The following is a 17,259-nucleotide window of genomic DNA, read 5'->3' as shown; positions in this document are numbered from 1 at the left end:
ATTTCCAGGAATTTTATATAATTTTTGAAAACATAACATTTTACCCATACAAATATAACAGGGAAGGTTAGGTATCTCTTTTTATTTGTATATTTTATATGGTTTTCCTTATAAATATTGCATCCTATTTTGCTTGGAAAACATGCCCTACTTTTCTTACATAGAGTTGTTTCTAGTTATTCTATTATTTCTAGTAGTGTTTTTTGTTTGTTTGTTTGTTTTTTGAGACAGAGTCTCGCTCTGTCCCCCAGGCTGGAGTGCGGTGGCGTGATCTCGGCTCACTGAAAGCTCCATCTCCCGGGTTCACGCCATTCTCCTGCCTAAGTCTCTATAGGCGCCTGCCACCGTGCCCAGCTAATTTTTTGTATTTTTAGTGGAGACATGGTTTCACCATGTTAGCCAGGATGGTCTCCATCTCCTGACCTCCTGATCCACCCATCTTGGCCTCCCAAAGTGCTGGGATTGTAGGCGTGAGCCACTGCGCCTGGCCTGTTTCTAGTAGTTTGATTTACGTATATTGATTATAATTTTAATACTTTTATTTTCCAGAGAAAACTAGGACATAGACAGTTTTAAACTGTCATATGTTAGCATTCTGTAGTAGATTAGAAAATGTATGAGTATACCATCTCCCAATATCGGGATGTGTTTTCTCATAGTACACAGTACAGTGTGGTAGTTTCTCATAGTACATAGTACAGTGTGGTAGGCAAAAACATGTTTATTAACAGGCCAAAATATCTGGTTTCTCTGTAAAAATAAGAAGCCAAAAGTACATAAACTTGAATTACTTATGTCCAGTAATTAATGTTTTAGTATTGTATCTTATTTATAAATGATCTAGATATTTAATGGAAATATTTTACTTAGCTTAACTTTAAGGTTAAAAATTACCAAAAATATTTTGGAAACTACTATTAGGCAGATTTACTGTAAAAAACTTATTATTGAAATAATGTTTTTCACTTTTCACAAGATGGCACCAAAAGTGGAGGAAGCTCCTGCCCCTCCTAAAGCCAAAGCCGAAGCAAAGGCTTTAAAGGCCAAGAAGGCAGTGTTGAAATGTGTCTACAGCCCCCCAAAAAAAGAAGATCTGCACCTCACCCACCTTCCAGCATCCCAAGACACTGCGACTGCAGCCCAGATATCCTGGGACGAGCAACACCCCCGGAGAAACAAGCTTGACCACCATGCTATCATCAAGTTTCCACTGACCACTGAGTCAGCCATGAAGAAGACAGAAGACAACAGCACGCTTGTGTTCACTGTCGATGTTAAAGCCAACAAGCACCAGATCAAACAGAATGTGAAGAAGCTCTGGGACGTGGATGTGGCCATGGTCAACATCCTGATTCGGCCTGATGGAGAGAAGAAGGCATATGTTCCACTGGCTCCTGATTACGATGCTTTGGATGTTGCCAACAAACTTGGGATCATCTAAACTGAGTACAGCTGGCTGATTCTAAATATATGTATATCTTTTCACCATAAAAAGGGAAATAATGTTTTTCATAAGCATGATGACTTAAAATCTTAAAGCTTATAGATTTGATTGTAATCATCTAGTAAGTATAATATTAGCTTCTTGTAAGCACTCAAGCAGAATAAAAACTTGTTTGTTGCCCGGGCACCGTGGCTCACACCTGTAATCCCAGCACTTTGGGAGGCCGAGGTGGGCGGATCATGAGGTCAGGAGCTCAAGACCATCCTGGCTAACACTGTGGAACCCTGTCTCTACTAAAAATACAAAAAAATTTAGCTGGGCATGGTGGCAGGTGCCTGTAGTCCCAGTTACTTGGGAGGCTGAGGCAGGAGAATGGCTTGAACCGGGAGGTGGAGCTTGCAGTGAGCGAGATCGCACCACTGCACTCCAGCCTGGGCAACAGAGCAAGACTCCATCTCCAAAAAAAAAAAAAAAAAACCCACAAGAAATCTCCCTTTATTCATAAAATGGAGGGCCCTGCCGGGAGCGCCATGGGCAGGCCCGGCCCCCAGCCCCGGGAGGCGCAGGAGCTCCGGGGTCCTCTGGCCTCAGAGCCTCGGATGCGGGAGCCCAAGGAAGGCCCTGGCAGGGGCTCGGGGTGTGGGGCGCCCACAGTGCGGGGAGCTGCCAGGCCTGGGCGCAGGGACGCGGACCCCTACGTCTCCGGCCCGCCCTGGACCTTCCTCTCCCGGGAGCCAGCACGCCCAGCACTTCTAGCCGCGGACCAGCGTCTCACCCGCCACTCAGCAGCCTCAGCGCACACAGCCCCGCCACAGTGCCACATGGCGTATGATCAGCTCGGGGCTGGGAGGGACCCCCACTTAACCCGACGTGGGGCGCGGGGCGGGGCTTGCCGTGATGGCCACCACTCCTATTGGTCAGCGCGAACGGCAACGACCTCTGCGATAGGCTGTAGGTGAAAAGGGCGGGCCTCCACTGCTCTCCGACGGTCGGGAGGGCGGTGCAGAGGGAGATGGGCGGGAGGGGTGGGGCCGACATGCCGGAGGAGGCGGGGAAGGTGAGAAGCATACTCACGGGTAAAAGGGGCGCGGCCGGCTTGCCGAAAGGGGCGGGGTGCTGCCAGTAGCAGGATGTGGACAGTTGATAGGAGGGGGAAGTGGGCAGGGGAGAAGTGGGGCGTGGTGAGAGGCGTGTCTATGCAGATGGCTTGGGGCCTGATGAAGGGTAGGGCTGCGCGGGTGAAAAGAGGGGCTCCTGGAAGGGCGTGCTATGTTGCGCGGGGCTGTGCAAGTGATGGGGGGAGCTTAGTGAGGGGTGGCTCTTTGCTGGTGAGAAGTGTAGCCTAGTAGACGAGGATGCAGGTGAGCTGGGCCTTGGGGATGGGGCTTGCAGGCGATGGGGTGGAGCCAGTGGGGCGGGGCTGCAGGCAAGCTGAGCCTTGGGGGCGGGACTTACATGCGAGAGGTGGGGCCTTGTGGGGGCAGGGCTGGCAAAAGAGGGTGGGGCTTGGTGATGGACCGGGCTGTTAGAGTGAGGGTAGTGGCCTTGTCGGGGACTGCCGGAAGCTGGGCCAGGTGTACCTTGGTAATCCTCTCTGGCCTTGGTCATGTGGCTCAGGCTGTGCGCAGCAGGGAGGCCGGCCCGATCGAGCTGCGGTCTCTACCCTGAGAGCTAGGGCTCCTTTCCCCAGCGCGGGTTAAAGCACCGTGTGTCCACCTGTGCAGTGGCTGGTCCCAGTCTGCCCTGGAGGGCAGAAACCCTGGGTCCTGCCGCTGGTCCGGGGCGTCTGCTTCCCCTTTCTGCAGTTCCTGGGAGGGTCTGTGTGTCCAGGGCGCTCTGATCCCTGCCTCAGGACCACGGGTGAGGGGCCAAGATCGCCCGCTTTGGAGCTGGCCCGGATCTTGGTTCTGTGGATCCTCGCTGTGTGGCTCTGGAGCAGTTCTGTCCTCAGGAGAGGGATCCTCACAGCTGCCTCTTGGGGCCCTGAGGAGAATTAATAGGACGACCCCCGGGTAGCTGCTCGTGGCCCTGTGCGGAGCCAGTCCTGTGTCTCCACCAGTTCCTTCCCTCTGTGCTCCCCCACACTGTCATATGGCCAGCCTTTATTTCCTTTTCCTGGGACCCAGGCAGCGAATGCCCCGCTGGCCTTGGCAGCCCCTTCTCTAATCTGTCCTCAAATCACTTCCTGACGGACAGCCCTGACCAGCCATTGGCGTGACCAAAACCCCACAAAATAGAACCCAACTTTCCTATTAAGCTGTGCAGAGCTGTCCCAGCCCCACTTCCCACAGGCTGGCCTCATTCGCCATGGGATCCCTGGTTCTCACCTGGGGCTGGGGGTGCCCCTGGCATCCGGTGGGGAGTGTCAGGGATGTCCCTCCAGGCCCAGTACAGTCCCCCAGCCAGTGGCCAGCAGACAGCAGCACCCAGCTTGATGTCCCTGTGGCTTCCAGTTCCCCGAGGCCAGCTGTGCTTTGCTGCCTCTTCATCCTCTCAGACGGGTGCCCTCTCTCCACCTTCGCTGGTTAGCAGTGTTCCATCCATTAGAGCTCAAAGCACTGCCTCCTGGCAGCGCAGCCCCTTCTCCTGGCCCGCCATCTGCCTGTGCCCTGCCGTCTGCGCCATGTCTTCGCCGGCCCATCAGAGCGAGGCTCCCAGGGACGGAGTGGTTCCTGTTTGTGTCTCTGTCCCACCTTCTCTGGACCTGGCACCATGCCCTTTGTCAACAGAGGTCTTGGGTTGATTGTCAGCAAAGCAGACAATCTATATGGCTCTAAATGGCTGTGAACATGCTTGATTGGGTTATTTTAAAAATAATTGGATATGTAAACATTTGAGTGTGACACAGGTGGATTTTTGGGCGAATGGTCTTGTTCTTCAGGGAATAACCACAGGCCCATCCACAAGGACCATTTCTGGCTGATTTATGGAACGCTGTTCTACCTGGTTCATTTTGAACGTTATCTCAGCCTGAGAGGTAGCTCAGCATGTGATGAAGATCACTGGTTTGAATCCTAATCTGCTCCTTAGGAGCTGCACCTTCCATGCCTCTGTTTCTTCCTTGGTTAGGTAGGAAAGGTATGAGCTACCTCAGAGTTGTGAGGCCTGCATCGAGTGACCACATTAAAGTGCCAAGAACTGCACCCAGAGGGTTGATATTTAAAGACCTTTAAACATTCCGATGCTGCATTTTAGTACCCGGGTAAAACAGCAAAGTTATTACAGATGCAGATGCAGACCCTCGGTGAGGTGGGGGGGCCGATGGCAGGAGGTGGATCACCGACCCTGTAACGAGGGCGTGGTCTGTTCGAGGCTGAACGAAGTGTACGTCATTGCGTGTACCACGGAGGTCCCTCTCGTGAAGTCCTGGAAGGGTCCATGTGGCTGAGCCGTGCGGTCTGTCCATGATGTCCGGCAGGAGCAGAGCTTTCGGGTGCAGCCTTGCTCTTGTGTGCATGGCCCTCTGCAGGGGCCATTGAAAATAATATGCTAAGAATAGATAAGGCTCAAGGACAGTATCTTTAGCTAGTTGCACTTTCAATGAACTCCAGTAGTCAAGGACAGTATCTCTAGTTGAACTTTTAATGAACTCTAGTAGGCGCCAAGAAGGCAGACAAAATAAGAAAGAACTTAGAGACGAGGAACTAAGCAGAAGGTTATATCTGGGTGCAGAAAGTTTGTTTTGCATTGTGTTATTTTTGCTGACGTGGGATTTATGGAGTATAAATAAAGTGAGGCGGAGGCTCTAGGGCGGCCGCCATGTTCTCTGTTTGTCTTTGTCTCTTGTGTCTGTTCATTCTCCACCACCCCCGGCACGGTCCCCAATAGCCCTCAATGGTCTCAAAAGTCTGAGGCTTAAAGCAGGCTTGGGGTTTCCTTACACCTCCTGGACATCTAATTTGCCTGGCAAACATGTTTTTCTTGGGTGTAAAGGTGAAGGAGTGGGTGACTATGGTGAAAGTGTATTAATTACTGCACTTCTGGGTCAGTGGCGCTTGGTTGAAGACACTGTCTGCCCTGGGTGGACATCTCTGGGGTGGTGAGAACCAGTGGCTGGATGTCATGGGGTTGCCAAGAAGATGCCAGCTTTTTCCTTTTTCCTCAGTAACAACACCCTACTTTGGCCTCCTCTGGTCAGAGGCCGCACCCTTGAGCTGGGCAGCTCCAGGTCCTTGCACTCAGGGGCTCAGGGCGGGTGCTGGGTGCAGAGAGAAGGAGAAGGGCAGCGGTTTGAGCCCAACCACATTGGCTTCATCTTCTGCCTCTTGTCCCTAAATACATTTGCAAAGTTTTCCAGATGAAAACTCAGAAGGGAATTTTAATGACTGGAATCTGTGAATTCCATGGAAGCCAAGTCTGTCCATCTGTTTCACCCACCTCACTTCTCCCCATTGGGGCGGATTTTGGCAGCGTTCATAGGGGCAGGGACGCAAGGGGTGGTGGCCAACCCTCAGCCCTGCGTCCCTCCCTCCCCTCAGCGCCAGAGCATTTCGGTGTCATCCCCTTCCCTGCAGGCGTCCTCATGAAAACCAAGTGCGGCTGGAGGGAGACACCTGTGCCCACTCCTGTGACCTTCCTGGCCAGCCCGGCTGCAGCGGCCCCTCGGCAGGCATCTGTCTGATGCTGCCTCCGTGCCCCTCCTGTCACCTGACGCTCCTGCTCCTGAATCTTCATGCGTGTGCTCCGTGCAGCCACCTCACGGGCTCCCTGGGAACAGAGACAGTGTCTCACACCGGTCAGAATGCTCTTCTCTGTCCACTGAATAGTCCAACACGGAATCATTCCTCTGTGATTATTGATGCTTTGTTATGTAGAACTGGAATGAAGAAAAAGTGAATTTAGACATTACAGCCATCAGGTTGAAGCTAGGTAATTGCATTAGGGAATTAAATGAGAGCATTTGAGCTTGTCAAGTTCTAATTCCACATCTTGGTATCCCCATCACCCCATAGCCAGTGTCTAACACAGCTCTTGGTCTAGGAATTTCTTGATAAATGCTTATTGAATTGAACTGGACTGAGCTTAACATTCCCACCCAGAGTCAGAAGCCAGTCTCTGAGCAAATTGCATTGAGAACGTGAGTTTGACGTTACTGTGGTAAGGGATATCCTATACGTCATAATTCCTAGTCAATAACGGGTATTTAGTCAAATAGACTCGTATAGAGAGGCATTGGCCCATCTGGTGAAAGGGCAAGGCACAGTGCTTTAGGTCCAGGTCCCCAATATCAACTATGAAAATAAAATGTTGTCAACTCCAATTACAGCCCTGTCCTCAACTGGTCACTGTTTACACTAACAATTATAAACAGCTTGAACTTGCTGTCCTGAGAGGCAACACACCCTCCATTCTCTCTGCAGTGCAGCTGCCTTGGTGGATGGAACATGCCCCGCCTCCCTCCCTCCCCCCTCCTCTCTCCCTCCCTCCCTCTCATCTCTCCCTCCCTCCCCCCTCCTCTCTCCCTCCCTCTCCCCTCCTCTCTCCCTCCCTCCCCCTTCTCTCTCCCTCCCTCTCCCCTCTTCTCTGCCTCCCTCCCCCCTCCTTCTTCCTGTCTTCTCTCACCTTTTTCCCCCTACCTTCTCTCCTGGGTGAAGCGCAGAAGAGAAGAGACCTCAGGAATCTTTTGCTTCATCCAAGCAGCTTGGGGGCAGCATCAACAACTGCAATTTGGCTGCCCCAGCAGGTGCCTCAGGGCAGCCTTTCTAATGGGAATCCTGGAATCATGTCTTTCCTTAATGTGTCCTAAAGGCTGAAGGACATGAAGTGAAACAATGCTCCATGCTCAGTCCTGTGATTTTGTGTATTTATTGGACTTACGTTGAAATTAAACTAAATGATACCCAAGGTAGAGCATGAAAAAAAAGAAAAAACAGGCTATGGTGTTTGGAAAACAAACAAAACTGTTTGGTTTGTTGGTTTGTTCTTAGACCTTCACAGGTTCCTAGGTCCCACATTTCAGTTTCTCAGCGAGTGACATTCTCTCCGGAAGCCGTGTCTGCCTCTTGTTTGATGATGTCAGCCACAGCAAAAAGAAGCACTCCATAGGCCCCGTGCTCAGCACCTTGGCGTGAGCTCCTGCCATCTTCTGTTCATGCTCATCACAGCTCTGTGCAGTGGGCGTCCTCCTGATCCCTGTGGGAGGATGGAGGATGGAGGCGGAAGGGTGAGTGATGGCAGGATCACATGAGGGGTCTCTCCCGAAGTAGGGAGGAGAACCTTCCGAGGACCTCAGTGCCCGTCATGTCCTCCCTCCTCCTCCTCTGCCTCTCTGTGACTGTTTGACTCAGGCTGCGGGGACAGACGTGAGTATGTGCAGAGTGTGTGTGCACCCCTGGTGGTGTGTGCTCATATTGGCAGGGAGGGATGTGAGCGTGTACAGAGCATGTGTGCACACCTCGGGGTTGTGGGTTGTTGGCACTAACAGACGTGAGTGTGTACAGAGCGTGTGTGCACACCTGGAGGTGTGTGCTTATGTTGTTTTGTAAGCGGCAAATAAGTGGCCTGTTGCGTCGGGCGGCCCTGCGCCCGTGCTGAGTCCGTCAGTGGCCCTCGGGTTGGGGTCTCCATCTCCCCAGACAGCACTCGAGTGGCTTGAGGTTTCAGATTCTTACTCTCCGGGTACTTGGGCCTCCTCAGGACCAAACATCAGAGCCAGCCAACTGCAAACTACAAGAACGTTCAAATGCATCTTCAGTAGAAAAAACAAAAGCAATTGGAATAATTTTCCCACATGACCCCGTGGTTAAGCCATTAGATACTCCAGCCAACAGATTGAGTCACTTTAAAATTCACACCAATTAAAATGGTTGTGAGAGTTGCAGAGCTTTACCGCTAAACCTTGAAATAATTGAAGCGTTCTGCTCCACTTGCTTACAAACTAGGGTTGGGGATAACTTTCAGTCCAAAGTAGTAACCTTCTAAATCCAGCTTAGATGCGAGGCTCCCACTGACACAGGAAGAGACAGTGGCCCTTGATTATTCTCCTGTGTTCAGATACTTTATAATTTTTTTTTGGATCCTGATCATCACTTCTGCTTTTCCAATTCAAACTAAAGGGAGTTTAGTTCTGTTTTGGAGAAGCTGTGGTTAGTGGTTTCTTTTCATGGCTTGCTTAATCTCTTATGTCTGGTGCTTACATTTACCCAAATAGATTTTTCTTTAGTACGGCGGTGCCATAGCCCAGGGCTTCTCCCTCCATATCTGCTCCCCAGGAAGCCCCCTAGGAATGGGCGCTGGAGATCCAGCCCCTCTCCGTGTGCCGTTTTCTTTGAGTCCAAGGTAGGTTTGGCTCAGAGAAGAAAACAGGCCTCCAGGTTAGGTGCCTCTGATTGCTTGCTTGTGAAATGTTTCATGAGAAGGCGCCTTCCAAACTAATTTTACACATTGATAGTTGTAGCCTGAAGTATCACTGCAGTCATAAGAACAAGAAACACTCCCATAAAGAAGATAGGCAGAAAAAAGCCATAAAAGTTTAATAAAGTGCAAATAAAATGGTGTTGTAAGAATGTACAGTGGGAAATGCTCTCAGTCCAGCCAGATCGGCTGTGGCATCCTCCTGTAAATACATTTAGCCATGTGTGGCCCTGATCGCAATCACTACTGTGAATTGCGCTCCAGAATGTTCTTGGGGGCCGATGCCTGGACTGTGCCAGCAGATGAGTCTGATTTGACATCACGATGGTGATGTGCTTAGCGCGGCCAGCTGGGCTGAAGGGTGGCCACCCATGCACTCACCACGTGCAATCGTTATTCTGGTGATGGAGGTGCACGCGGCGCGGCTTGTCCACCTGGGCTACTTAAAGTACTGGGAACCCAACCGTGGGCGGGTGCCTCCTGACATGGGAGCTGTCTTTTTTATCCAGGGCCCTCTGGCACTGGATAAGACCTCCCGGCCGCCAGTCTCTGAGCCCATGGGGAGGCACCGGAGGGCTCTGCTGGGCCATGGAGGTCTCCGAGCAGGTGATCACTCATTGCTTGTGGAGTGGTCCATGGCCTGTGAGTTTATTCCCGGGGTCTGTGTGGGCAAGTTTAACCAGTTCACAGCTGGGCACTTACACAGATGACACTAGTTAAAGTGGAATCTATATTATCTCACACGGGAGTGCATGAGGAGCTGGGACGGTGGGGGAGGCTTGGCCCTAGCGCGGGAGTCCAGGCTTCTGACATTCTGTGTCTTCCTGTTGAGGGGCCTTCAGGGCCCCTGTGGGTCCTGAAGACAGTGGGTGCTATATGGGCCAGGGGATGCAGAAGCCTCTAGAGGCTGCGGGAGGGAAGGAGACGGTCGCTTTCCCAGAGCCAGCCCTGCCGACAGCTCGACGTTAACTGATGGGACCTGTTTTGTACTCCAGCTTCCAGAAATGTGAGAAAATAAGTCAGTGTTTAGGGCGCTAAATGTGGGCTGATTTAGTGGAGAAATAGAAAACTAGCCCACAAGGTGCACGCATTAAAATGTGCTCTGTCCAGGTGTTCACAGTGGCATGAGGGGGATAGCATCAGGGTTCTGGGAACTGCAGTTTTACTGAAGGAAGGGGGCTCACCACGCCTTTCCTCATGTAACTGAAGGTGTGTATGCCTGCCACACCGCCCAGGAGACAGGGACTAGAATTCTGACTTTATTTCTTATGGGAACCAAGCCACAGTCAGAACATGGTGAGGACTGAAATGAGCTTCCTACAGCCTGAACTGTGAAGAGGAATCGCAAGTAGCTTGTTTTTCTACACAGACCTGTCCTTTCAGGTTTTGTTAAGTTCTGGAAAAAGGGAGAAGCCAGGCACACCTTGGTGAGGGACAGTGTTTCTGGAGGTGGTGCGGCTTCAACCTGAATGTGACCATGTGGCTGGGAGGCTCAGAAACTGCCCTCCAAGGGCACTCATCTGTTCCTTATTGCACTAATACCTCGTTTACAGAAATCCACAGAAATTCCAGAGCAGTGCGGGAGGCCTCTGGTCTGGATGGGTTTGTGTGGATCGAGGTCACGGGGTGTTGTCTCAAGTGCTTATCCTGATCTGGCAGAGGCTCTGTTCCCAAATTATTCCACAGTTTCAGAGCCTATATCTGAGTGATAGTCTTTTAACTTTGTTGCATAAAAGCAAACAAAGTATGTCTTGAGGGTCTAAAAATCCATTTAGTAGTGATGGCTGTAAACTCATACATGGGACTTTGGGATGGAGTGAAAACCACTGTCACCTGGCATGGACGCTGTGTGGTATTTTTAGCGTGGTGGTCTGCTCGTGCCTTGAGCTCCATCTGCAGCGTGAGCAACAGCTGTGCATTTGAGAAATGTGGGTGGGTCAGCTTGCTCCTCCAGGGTCCTGCGGGGGTCCACGTGAGGGGCCTGGGATGAGGCCACGTCAGTGGGAAGGAGCTTGGTTGTGTCAGCAGATATGTCTGCCTCTACAGGCCCACAAGCCAACCAGAACCTAGTTTTCCTTTGGTCATCTATTAAAATATATTTATTATTATCTCTCGGGTCTTGGGGAGCCTCCCCCAGGCAGGGAGAGCACATCTGCAGCAATGAATGCCGAGTGCAGGGCACAGTGAGCAGCCCTCATGGGAGCCAGTCGAAACGCCTTCCAGAATCAACAGGGTCCCTCTGAAGACGATAATTCCATGACTGGCCTAATGCTCAGTCATGGCTCTATTGCCCCTTATTTATTTTCATGACGATGTTCTCTCGGTGTTCTCAGAGGAAAAGAGCGACCTGTGGCCTCTCCATGGAATCTCCTATGACAGCCTGATGAACAGTGTCTGACCAAAGAATTTTGTAGACTCGCATTCACACTCAGATTTCTTAAGGAACAGATTATCTGTTCCTTAAGATACGTCTCGCCTGTGGAGAGATCAGCCCCAGGTCACCACTTCCACAAATGTGCCATTTCCTAAAGCAGATGAAGGGAGTCAAATAGGCCAGGTGGGAAATCAAGGAAGGAGTGGGCGTGTTCCCAGGGGCTGTGCTGGAGGTAGTCATGACCATCTCGTGGGGGCCCTCCAGGAGAAACCCAGTGCCACTCGGGTGGCTGGGTTGCCATCAGTTGGGACTAGCGAGGTTGGAGCTAGACCCTGGGAGATGGAGCCTCCACAAGCACCAGTTTAAAAATCTATTTTTTACATAATATTCTTGGAAAAAGCAGTAGCATTTCTGACTTATCATATTCAGCTCTAGATGCCGATTTTCTCAGGGGCTTCTGCGCAGTCGGGGGTGCCAGGGCTGCTCATCTGATGATCCAGGATGGGTCCTTGGCAATTTTAGGGTTCTTGGGTCCGAGTATGGCCAGGCCGTGCGTGCTCTTCCCAGTACCCAGGTACCTGAGAGGAAGGCAGGTGAGGTCAGCGAGGACTGGCTTCTGTGTCAGTACCGTTAAGGCCTCCAATCTCAGACGCTGTCTCCCCTGCTCCCCACTCACCTATCGCTCAGGCCAGGAGCTTGTCATGGCTGACGGTGAAGAGCAGCTCCCTGTGGGCCTGCTTCATCTCATCCGAGAGGCCGTCTATGCCTGCAGGTATAGACGTAGACACACGAGCCTACTTCACTTCTGCCACTATAATTATTGCAATTCCCACTGGTGCTAAGGTCTTTAGCTGACTTGCCACACTTCACAGAGGCAATATCAAGTGATCCCCTGCAATACTAGACCTTAAATAGCTTAAAAGACTTTCTTGGCTGTTCTCGGCCGTTCTTGGCCTCCCCTGGGCTTCCAGGCCAGATTCAGCACGGTTCCCAGGAATCTCACTTTTCATTGGCCTTGGAAACACGCTTTCCGACATCCGGGCAAAAAGAGTGCATCCTGTTATTTCAGTTTTACTGACCTGAGGCCTAGTGGGGCCAACCCATGGCAGCACGGCAGTGTCTGGGCTCATTAGGGTGGAAAGATGACGTGGGCACAGCCCAGGCCTGGCCACGTTACTCTGTAGAGCCACCACTTTTGCTCACGGCATTATCAGCCTCACGCGGCTATTTAATTTTCTTCTGACTCTTAGTTTAGTAGGACCACTAAAGAAAGTCCCAGGGCCAACAGAGTCTTGCTCTGTTGCCCAGGCTGGAGTGCAGTGGTGTGATCTTGGCTCACTGCAACCTCCACCTCTTCCAGGTTCAAGAGATTCTCCTGCCTCAGCCTTCCGAGTAGATGGGTGTACAGGCTCCCACTACCACGCCCAAATAATTTTTATATTTTCAGTAGAGATGGATTTTCACCACGTTGGCCAGGTTGGTCTCAAACTCCTGACCTCAGGTGATTCGCCCACCTCAGCCTCCCAAAGTGGTGGGATGACAGGTGTGATCCCCACCGTGCCCAGCCAAAACATCTCAACTTTTAAGTCATGCCAAACATCACCAGCTTTAGGATTCTTTTGTTGGCGAGGTTTGAATAATGGGGATTTTAATGGAACTGTCAGCTTTCATGAAAACAGTGACACCCCCATTACTTGGAAATGCTTATTCAAATTAAACACTTCATCAAGTTAAAAACTGGAGCTTCCTAAGATTTAAAATGGATTATCAGACCTGTAATATACTTGACACGCACCCCCAAATCCGAATGACCTGGAATGAGCTGCATGCAGGCACACGCGTGTTATGAGCTGAGCCTGGGACACAGTGGTCCAGGATTCCTAATTCGCACACACTTAAGTTAATATCTTGCTGCACCTAATCTATACACTTTTTCATAGGTATAGGAAAAAAACGCAGTATCCATAGTGGCTGTCTGAGGTTGCAACCCTGCTCTGGGGGGCCTGGAACACAGGCCCCAGGTAAGCGGCTGCAATACAGCCTGAGAGCATTCTTAGCTCATTTCAGTTGGAGGTGTCACAAAAATGACTGGCTCTAAAGCTGGGCCTTTGTTCATAAAGACTCTGCTGTTTAAAGAGGGGTGCTTGTAGACTCATGCAGCCCCAGGTCCAACACTCAGAGTCAGTACAGACTTTTCCTGTGCTAAAACATGCCCTGGGGATCCTGTGCCTGTGGAGGGAAGGGGGGACAGTAGTGAGGCTGGGAGATGACACGGCCAGCACAGTGATACTCATTATGTAAACAATTTCTATTATTGAGTCCTATAAACAAAACAGATATCTATGACCCTAAATCCACAGATGTGCCATTTCCTAAAGCAGATGAAGGGAGTCTCTGAGTGTTGCTATTTATTCAGCCGACCCTACAAACCCCGTGTTTCTGGCAAGACCTATGAGGTGGCGTTTGCTACAGCGTTAAGGTAGAAAAAAGCCACTGACTTCTCTGTGAGAACCACCTTGCTCTGTGAATCTGCAGGGAGGCCAGTTTTCCCATGACTGGTATCCCTCATGGCAGTCAAGCCTCTACCTGCCTACCTACTTAATCTATCTCTGCATCCACAAGCCAGGGTCTCACTCTGTCCCCTACTCCCATGTCTCTCCTATTTTAATTTTGGTCTTTTTCTTAATGTGTGTTTTCTGTAACTACTGCTGTGTAGATCTTCCATTTGAGTTTTAGGTAGAGAATCTTGCCCACCCAGAGGTCCCCCACACCAGAGAGCCTCCACTTCGGCCCCCCCAGGCTGGTACTGCCTGTGCTTCACTTGGTGTGAATATTGAGTGTGATGGATCCACATGGCTGCTTGATCCTGCATCTCCTTCCTTCTTGTTGCTGAGGCCAGTTCTGTTCTCTTTTTCCCCACCTGAACTGCACTTGAAGCAAGATGAAGGATGAGAAGTGGTTGCTACGAAGGACCCTCCTGCAGAGAACCTGCTGTGAGGAGGCTGCACTGGCCCAGCCTGTCATTTCCTTCTCTAAGCTCATTCCAGAGGTCTGCAACAGGCAGCCTGTCCCTGCCTGCTCTTGTGGCCCGTGAATCAAGAATGGATTTTACATTTCCAAATGGTAGAACAAATAAAAAACTAACACTTCGGCCAGGCGCGGTGGCTCAAGCCTGTAATCCCAGCACTTTGGGAGGCCGAGATGGGCGGATCACGAGGTCAGGAGATCGAGACCATCCTGGCTAACACGGTGAAACCCCCGTCTCTACTAAAAAAAAATACAAAAAAATTAGCCGGGCGAGATGGCTGGCGCCTGTAGTCCCAGCTACTTGGGAGGCTGAGGCGAGATAATGGCATAAACCTGGGAGGCAGAGCTTGCAGTGAGCTGAGATCCGGCCACTGCACTCCAGCCTGGGTGACAGAGCGAGACTCCGTCTCAAAAAAAAAAAAAAAAAAACTAACACTTCATGACACTGAGAAGTTTCCATGGCCATAAGTAAAGTTTGATGGGGGTGCAGTCATGTCCATCTCTTCACAGGCCACCTGCAGAAGGCTGCTGTCATGCAGCCATGGCAGAGTTGCATCCTTGAGGCAAAGATCAGTTGGCAAAACTGAAAATACTGACTCCTGGCTCTTTAGGGAAATAGTTTCCAGTCCCTGGTTTAAGGGCTGTGTGGCAGGACCCCAGGATCTTGATCAGATTGCTCCTCACTCAGGGCCTGCTGTGGCCCTGAGTCATTCTCTCTTCTTCTAGGTTTTATGATTCATATCACAGGCAGGATGTACACTCCTTGTTATATTGGATGGAATCTCATCCTCTTTCAACCTGTATCTTTAGAACAATATCCCATGGGGGCTGTCCATCCCTTCAATATTGGTACTAATACCATTTTTTCCTTTCCTGGATATAAGAAACAATATCACAGGAGGGGTGTACACCCCTTGCAATGTTGGTAGTAATATCACCTCTCCCCTGTGGTTATTAAATACAAAATCCCAGGGTGGCTGTACGGTTCCTACATTATTGCAAGTAATATCATCCACTCACCCCCTGGATAAGAGTAACCATATCACCGAAGAGGTGTCCACCCCCTTCGACATTGTCAGCCATGTCATCATCTTCCCGCCTGGATGTTAGGAATGATACCACAGGGTTGGGGGCGGTGTCCACCCACTGCGATATCAAAAGTAAAATCAGGCTCTTTCCCGCTGGATATTTGGAATTATGTCACAAGTGTGTGTGCACCTTCTGGGATATTGGGAGTACTGTCAGCCTCCACCCCACTGCATATTAGGAACAATATACAGGGGGCAGGGTGGTTATACTCCCTGCGATATTGAGAGTAATATTCTTCTCTTTCCCCTGTACAGTAGGAACTACATCACAGGGGTCTGTACACCTTCTGTGATATTGGGATTAATGTTATCCTCTGACCCACTGAATGTCAAAAACCATATCACAGAAGGGTGTACACCACCTGTGGTAAGGCCAGTAATATCATCATCTCTACCTTTGGATACTAGGAACAACATCACAGAGGGTGTGAACACTGCCCCGCGATATTGAGCATAATGTTATCCTCTCATTCCCTGGATATTAGGAACGATATCCCTGGTGGTGGGAGGTGAAGTACATTAAGAACAATATCACTGGGTGGGTGTACACCCCCTGAGATATTGGGTGTAGTATCATCCTCTCTTCCCTAGGATATTAAGAAAAATATCACAGCAGGGGTACACAGCCACAGCCCCTGTGTTATTGAGAGCAATAGCATCTTCTGCCCCTCTCGATATAAGGAACAATATCCCAGGATGGGTGTACATCCCCTGCAATATTGGGCATAATGTCACCATCTCCCAACGTGGATATTGGGCATAGTGTCACAGGGGGGTGTACGACTTCTTCGATATTGGGAACAATATCATCCTCTCCCCTCAGGATTGTAGGCAAAATATCGAAGGGGTTTTACAACTCGTGCCATATGGGCAGTATATATCATCCTCTCCCCACCTAGATGTTAGGAACTATATCACAGGCGACTATACACTTCTTGCGATATTGGGAGTCATATCATCCTCTCCCATCATGGATATTAATAACAATGTTACAAAGGAGGTGTATACCCTCTGCAATATTGAGAGAAATATTATGCTCTCCCCTTTGGGATATTAGGAACAATATCACAGTAGGTGTGTACAACCCCTGTGATATTGGGAGTCATATCATCCTCTCCCACTGAATATAAGAAACAATATCACAGAAGGATGTACACCCCCTCTGATACTGGGATTCATACCATTTTCTCTCCCTCTGGATATTCGGAACAATATCACAGTGGGTGTGTACACCCCCTGCGATATTGCCACTAGTATCATCGTCTCCCAGGATATAGGGAACAATATCACAAGGGGGTGTACATCCCCTGCAATATTGGGAATAATAGCTTCCTCTACCCTGTTGGCTATTAGGAACAATGTCACAGAGGGGCTTTACATCCCCTGTTCTATTGGGAGTGATATCATCCTCTCCATCCCTGGATATTAGGAACCATATCACTAGGGAGTATGAGGTGGCTCTTAACAGCCAAGGGGAGGAGAGGGGGTGGCTATTAGTCTCCACCTCGCGGGGGGTGCCTCAACCCCTCACAGTAACACTGTTTGGTGTACACCCCCTGCACTACAAAGAATAATATTATCTTCTCTTCCTTTAGCTCTTGAGAACAATATCACATGGTGGGGGACACCCCGTGTACTTTTGGCAGCAAGATCATTCTCTCTTATTCTAGATCTTAGGAACAATATCTCAGGCGGGTTAGACAACCCCTTTGATATTGAGAGTAATATCATCCTCTCCCAACGTTGATATTAGGAACCATATCACAGGGGGCGTGTTCACTTCTTTGATATCGGTAGCGATATCATCCTCTCCTCCCTGGGTATAGGAAACAATGTGACAGGTGGGGTGGACACCCCCCGCGACTTGGGGAGTATTATCCCTCCCTGGATATTAGGATCCAGGGTGGACACACAGTGTGTTTACGATTTTGTGAGTAATATCATCTCCCCCTCTAGACATTACCAGCAGTATC

At 50.2% G+C, this 17,259-nt stretch overlaps 1 pseudogene; it reads left to right on the top strand.

Moving 5' to 3' along the window:
• Window positions 1-976: 976 nt before the first annotated feature.
• LOC117072538 lies at window positions 977-1,494 on the top strand (annotated as a pseudogene).
• The last annotated feature ends 15,765 nt before the right edge of the window (window positions 1,495-17,259 follow it).

The sequence above is a fragment of the Trachypithecus francoisi genome, unplaced genomic scaffold (genome assembly GCF_009764315.1).
Source record: "Trachypithecus francoisi isolate TF-2019V2 unplaced genomic scaffold, Tfra_2.0 Lachesis_group4, whole genome shotgun sequence".
NCBI classification, from domain to species: domain Eukaryota; kingdom Metazoa; phylum Chordata; class Mammalia; order Primates; family Cercopithecidae; genus Trachypithecus; species Trachypithecus francoisi.
Note: the sequence above shows the minus strand (reverse complement) of the source record. Positions and strands in the feature narration are given on the sequence as shown.